Source organism: Hyperolius riggenbachi, chromosome 5 (assembly GCF_040937935.1).
Source record: "Hyperolius riggenbachi isolate aHypRig1 chromosome 5, aHypRig1.pri, whole genome shotgun sequence".
NCBI classification, from domain to species: domain Eukaryota; kingdom Metazoa; phylum Chordata; class Amphibia; order Anura; family Hyperoliidae; genus Hyperolius; species Hyperolius riggenbachi.
Window position 1 is genome coordinate 339,028,925 of NC_090650.1, and position 7,323 is coordinate 339,036,247.

Below are 7,323 nucleotides of genomic sequence, written 5' to 3' on the forward strand. Positions count from 1 at the left end.
CTAAAAGTTTTTTTCCCTTCTCCAGTCATAAAAATGTATCAGTGTGGGTTTATAGCACAATTCAAAAATCGTAAAAATGAGCATGTGTAATTCTCATAAAAAGTAATCTGTACTGTGACCTGGAATAGTTGAAAACATCGTTACTTTCTTTTGCCTTCAACTTTAGGAAATGTTTTCAATTTTTTTTTCATGGCAAGCACAACAACTAACTGAATCAAGTATTTACAATAAGTCTTCTTATTTAGCCTGGAAAACCTACCCAGGAAGAAGGTGGAGTTTTACAGTATAAAGTTGCTTCAAAAATAATTAAAAAAAGTATGAGCTGTTCCAGAGGAATAAAATCACGGCTTTGCACTTTTTAGTTATATGTACTACCTTATACATAGGTATTAAGTTTAATTAAGACAGTTTCTCTACAAAATATCAACAAACAGCATAAAATGGTTGCAATTAAATGTGGGCAAAGTTTTTTTTTATCTCTCTACATTTGACTGGATGACTAATATTAATCACCATAATATGATGAATTCAGCTCAGTGTAGGTTTCTGCTCTGATTGTGTGTTGAAGTAGAACTTTTTAAGTAGACAAGTTTCTATATTCCTAAACTTTTTTTAATATTAGAAACTGGCCATTGATGTTAGAAAAACTCCACCTGCTCTACCCATTTAATGTGATTTTGTAACACTATGCTCTTTTATATTTTCCCGAGTAGTATATTTTTGTAAACTTTTGCATATACCTAAACAACTATTTAATTTTCTATCATTCTGGATCGATGATCTTAAACCAGAAGTAATCCAGTTTGTTAAATCCTGTTCTTCACCTGCTGGCTGAGGGACTGAGAGCTATGTTTAATAGGAATGGAAATGGTGGTCCCATATATTTGTAATCAGAACCTAAACTTGAAATGCATATTGCTATTCATGTGCATCAGCCAAGATTCTTATATGTTAGCTTCAGATCATTTTTCTGTCAGCCAGAAACATTACACACGTACCTAAGTTTTACAGGATTGAAAATATCCTACTTTACAAACTACAAAAGTTTATTAAACTTTATTATGTCTTTATGGGTCATCATAAATGCTTTAAATAAGATTAAAATCTTAAACCCTATGGATATAATGGACTCGACATTTTATATGTGCAGGTGTTATAGTGAAAAGCACTTCTTGCTAATTCTTAAAATTAAAAAAATCTTCAACTCATTTAATACAGTTTCACTATTGCATGTTAACAGCAAAGAATAAAAAAAATAAAACCATACTATGATATGCATGTACTTTTTAACAAGTTACAGGTCTCAAAAATAAGGAAAAGGGGATGTTTAATGCATAAGAAAAAAAAGTGTAAATGTAAAGAATGTAAAAGAGATTGCACAGAACTACCTGCAACTGTGAAAAACACTTTTATTGTGCTGTTATTTTTTGCTATGAGGATTATGTTCATCTTTTCAGGTTAAAAAATCCTTTAATAACTTTAAAAGTTTAAAATTATCCCAAAAATAAGCATATGGGACAGTGTTTGCAAATTCCTTTAGAGATTGCAAATTATCCACACTTATAGTAAATAATAATAATTTTCATCAGAGCTTTATGGCAGGAAGTGTCCTGTCAATCATAATAATTCCAATAAGTTAAAATGAATTATGATAATTAATTTTAATTGCATCCTAGTAATAATAAAACATATCAAACATTTCATATCAACATATAATATCCATAAAACACTTCCTGCTACCCCTACTATTGTCGTACGAAGTCCAACAACGCTTAGAAAATCTACACACAAAACAGAAAAAAATGGTAAACACAATGATTTTTCGCTCCTAAAAAAAAGTTGTTTTTCCCCTTAAAATTACTTTGCTATGCAAAAACAAACCAAGCATGTTACCATATTTGTTTTGACTTATTTTATCCCAAATGCAACACTTTTCAATTATTACCCCAGTCCTTTGAACTATAATAGATAAACATGTTTTTTTTTATCCACTGTTTTAAAAGCAACGTGCGCTTTATCACATTAGCATGCATCTTTGGAAAGATAGAAATCCCATTCACTGTTAAGTGGAAACCAGCACACACTTCTCTGTTGTGCCATATGTTAGCTCTTTTATCATTTTAATGTAGTTATATAGTCTTTTTGCAGACTTCTATTAGACCCAATATTGCAACAACAAAGCATCTGCTGCATTTAAATTTTAGAAGGTGAAACATAGTCATCTACATAATTCATGCACTAGTTCCGTTAAAAAAAATAAAAAAAAACTTCAGTCTACAATTTTAAACTTTTAGCCAGTACAGTACCAATAAACAAAGAGCTTGCAATCATCATTATTCATGTGAAATGAGGGGTGAAAAATCAACCCTTTTATTACGACCTACTTGTCTACCAACAGATTTTCAGACATTGAGATGGACTAAGGTTTCCATAGTGTCTCCCCAGGGCAAAATTGTCAGACTAACTTACCGTGTGCTTTTTAGCCTTTTGTTCTGTCTCTCTTGCTGACTTGAGGGAAGCAATGATGTAGAATAAAGCAGGGTGGGCTAGGTTAGTCCACTGTTTGTGCCATTGTATGGTGTGTGCAGGGACACTCTGTGATACTCTAGTGAGCTACTAAGCTTTTTTGTAGGCTTTGTGTCATTTACTTAACGACCAATCTCATTAGCTGCCAGAGTACAATGGGCTTATGCATTTTCTATGTACATACTCTACATAGTGACCCTCAAGGTTGGTGAAGGTCTATTTAATCAGTCAGATCTTGAAAATACTTGTGATATATTGCTAAAAATATTATTTGAGAGTGTCAATAAAACCAAATAGTCATGGGAAAAAAAAACGCATTTATAAGCAAATAAATTGTGGCTGAAAACTTAAATCGTAAAGTTGTAACTAAACATTTTTTTTGTTTTAAGGTGATAATTTTGAACATAATGCATCTGGTAGACCTTCTGAAAAGCTTACTCTAAGCTGGTACATTTGCTTTTATGGCCTCTGTTCGTTTACAAGGTAAAAACCTTTTTAACTCCAATGAAAAATGAAATACTGAAAGCACTTTGAAGCATGACAGCTGTCTATAAGTATCAGGGAGAGTTCTATTGTCCAACTTGTCCCTGGATAAAATGAATACTTTACAGCAGAGGCTGTTCAACTTGGCGAAAGAGTATGGGGAGAAGGGGAGGAGGTCACAAGAGATTTCGCACACTAATTTAATCTGGGAAAAGGACAGGCTCTGCATCTCACTTGAACAGACTGCCGGCAATCTGGGCTCCCACAGAACTATCTCCTTTTGCCTGTGCTCTATTTATTCCTTATCTCTGTTTACCAACCGCTAGGTCCCTTTTATTCACACCACGAGGCCGTTTTCCTACTATCAGTCAACAGCTGACACTGTGGAAGAGCCTCAAAGGCAAAAAAAGGGATCAAAACTGAACCAAATCTGTATAAACAATACTGCAGCAGAAGTAAATGCATAAATCCTAATTCTTCACCCAACCCACAGGGTATGAACAGAACCTTTATAGTAATTCCAACCAGTTCTGCACATTGAGCTAAAGGCTAGTGATAAAAAGTAAAGGCCAGCTATCACTCACTGTATCGGAACCAAACATAAATTAGACAGCTAAATCGCAGATGTACTAAACTTATTCCTGAATGCCATGTTTAACCAATTAGCATGGAGATCGGGGCTGTTTATGTAAGCAAAGGGGAACTCTAACCAGCAAAACAATTTGTACGCAGCATTTCATAATCAAGAGTATGTCACAGTTTTTAAAATCAATAATAAAATAATGCACATGCTATTTATAATGTGTATCTGTAACATAGTTACACTTATTAGTGCGACAGTGATCATATAAAAACAACACACAAACATATGCATACACACATATCTTTTTTTGCAGTGGTCTAAGCAGGTGCCATAAAGTTTGTGGCTGTAGACAACACACACGCAAGCACACACACACACACACACTCACACACACACACACACACGCACGCACGCACGCACGCACGCACACACACACACACACACACACACACACACACACACACACACACTCACACACACTCACACACACTCACACACACACACACACACACACACACACACACACACACACACACACACACACACACACACACACATACATACACACACACACACACACACACACACGTGCACATACACACACACACACACACGCACACACACACGTGCACATACACACACACACACACACACACGTGCACATACACACACACACACACACACACACACACACACATACACACACACACACACACACACACACACACACACACACCTTGTTTTCACCTGGGCAGGTGGAGATGAGACAAAGTTTGTGTGTGTATTAGTCTAAAGCAGCTAGCTTTTATATGAACATTTATTTTATCACTATAACTTAGAAAATGGTGCTTTAACTGCAAGGAGTGTTGGCAGCATAGAAACGTGTCTTTGGATGCTTTTCTAGAATGCTGGAATGACTACCATGCATTCTGTGTCTGTAGGTAATAAGAATTCTATATATGTGACAGTGCCACTGTTATTGCCAAACTTAACTCTTTAAAAGACTTTCTAGTATCAGTGAGTCCCTATAGCAACCACATAAACAGTACTTGGTCCTGAAGTAATTTTTTGCTGTCTTTATCTGTCTTTTTCATAATGCAGAACTGATTTATTAATAGGCTTAGCATCATTTTATTTTAATCTAAGAGATTTTTTGGGCATGATCCATTTCACTTTTTTTCCTAAGTTTTCTCCTAGGTGATATTTTCACATCTTAAATGCCATTGAAGCCACCAGCCAGCAACAAAATATTCTGAATAATTTTGGCAGTACTTTCTCACCTACTTTTTGATACTTTTTCAGTTGCAGAGTACTAGAAAGTTATTTTGAACAGGAGATGACAAATGATCTCCTAGGAAAAAACAGGAGAAAAGGAGTGAATTAGATCTGGCCCATTTTCCCTTATTCACTTCAGTTTTTCTCCTAAATTTTCTCCAAGGAGATAACTTTTAATCTTGTTTAAAATAACTTTTCTGCACTCTGCAATTGAAAAAGTACCAAAAAGTAGCTAAAAAGGTACTGCCAAAATTATTTTTTTGTTTTTTTTCTTGCATGCTGGTGACTTAAAAGGCATATTATTGATAAGGCATGAAAATATCACTTAGGAGAAAACGTAGGAGAAAAAGTAAATTGAATAAGGGCCCTTATATATAAAACAGTCCTAATGTCACAGAATGTAACTAAATGGAAAGTTTGTTAAAATGCTCCAACTGTAACATCTAGAGCAAGATTTAGAAAAGTTTGCAAGTCTACAGGTGCGGTATCTGCTTCAAGCAGCCAATGTGTGCTTCTATTTTTTTCTTATTTTTCCCTAACTGGCAGATTGAAGTGAACACATCCTGCTAGTTTGCAAATCTAATGAAACCCTAGATGCTTTGTATATTACACATGGAAAGCTGTAACTTTTTTTTTTTTACTGTTTACTGCCTTTTTTGGTATGGTAGCCATTATACTGTATATTAAGCCAGCTGTGTACAACCTACTGTTTGCAAGAGGTACATCTGATATAAAGACCACGTTTGACAGTTTGGTAACGTAGATGTTAACAGCAAGCAATAATGAGTTTTGAATAGAAGTATAGCTCGTAGCTATATCCAGAGCTATAACTATACCGTAACTATATCCATTTTCCAGCGTAACTATATCCATTTTCTACATGATAACAAATGTCTGCAGCCAGTGATTTGTCCCCTTCCCTCTGTAATTAAAAAGGCAATGATCCTTTTCGCTATTTGTATCTCACAGGAACAACGGCCAAAGTAGAGAGAAAAGTTATGGGCTGTGCCACTGCTGGTCAGTTTACAGAAGGAAAATTAGATCTTTAATCGATTATCAGTTTTGATGAGAGATCTGCTTGTGCATGGGCACCTTTTCTGTATTAGTCCATCATTTGTATAGCTTACATCAGAATACAGGGTATTCAGCTAGGAATGCATATGGAAAACTTCATTTAATTCTGACACTCCAGTGTTTTTCAGGACAGGACTGTTCCAAAGATAACATTCAAAAATGATGTACTATTAGAATTTTCTAATAAGTCCATATCTAAGTGTTAACCTCTCAAGTCTAGACCATGCCACACTATGTTCTCTGATCCTGTATAATACTTTTTTGAACACTTATAAAATATTGTGGAACTGGCTGTCCAGGCACACTGTGCAATAATATGCCCATGCATCATTTAAACTATAATTTAACATTTCCTTGGCCTAGTAATGGCACCTAGTGGTTAATTATGATTTATTAGGTACTGCAACTAATTAATCAGGTAATACAGCACCGAACATGCTTTTCTCCTATTTATCTACGATGTAAGTTTGAAAGAATTCTCAGCTTTTCCTATGGAGCTGACAATGATTTGTAAACTGGCCGTACCATAGACTATCGGATGCAGATGTGTTTTGCCAGATTTTGTGAAATTACTAAATAAATGTAAACAGCTTGTTTTAGTAAGATGCTCTGAAATATCATTTCGCCTATTTCACATTCACGGAAAAGTCACAAACCTTCCCTACACAGTACAACAACCGTCTATTTAGAACATCACACCATTATATTTAGGTACTAAATAGAACAATTATTTGATTTCCACCTAGGTTGCATTATGATCAATTCAGTTCTTTACTACTTGGATCCTTTTTTCCAAATGAATTAATGAATTAAATTTATCCTTTCACCAGCTGGTAGGCAGCAGATGGAACCATTTCTGAAGCCTTGTTGAATTCAATCCATAAAACTCATTTCCTAGGATTAGCAGTCCAAAGTTTCTTCTAATGTTTATACACCGCTTGGGATTTTGCATTTTATGATGTTAAACTTTTATGTTAACTGTTCTTGTACTTTCACTATAAAGCAAAAACATGGCATGCCTGATTCGTACCTTATATTACACAGGGCGAGTCGGTGGAGGGAGATGTATATTTATTTGTGAACATGTCCAGTATTTTACTGCTATTTACTCTATGCAAACAGATACATTAACGCTGGTCACACAGGAACCAGTTTCATACTGTAGTACTGAATTTATCGTTTATATTAATAAGCAGTGCTATTGAACACCTTACTTTATTTTTCACTAGTACATTTAGTGTATTTTACTTTAATACTATCTTTACAGTTTGTATAGGGTCGTACAGATTTTGTATGTTTATGCAAATCTATGTCTTGCTCCACTAGATCATGATGTACACTATAGCTTGAATGCCTTAAGTACCATGGACAGCACCATGATC

At 34.9% G+C, this 7,323-nt stretch overlaps 1 protein-coding gene across 7 annotated transcripts in view; it reads right to left on the reverse strand.

The window, feature by feature from the left end:
• Positions 1–7,323, reverse strand: part of ST18 (ST18 C2H2C-type zinc finger transcription factor) — a 336,354-nt gene that overhangs the window by 327,624 nt on the left and 1,407 nt on the right. The window contains exon 1 of one of the 7 annotated variants that reach the window (XM_068234751.1): positions 2,470–2,531. The exons of the other annotated variants lie outside the window; for them this stretch is intronic. The gene's annotated coding sequence lies outside the window, so the exon portion shown is untranslated. Of the gene's footprint in view, positions 1–2,469; positions 2,532–7,323 lie in introns of those variants that run through there. 7 annotated transcript variants of the gene reach the window in all.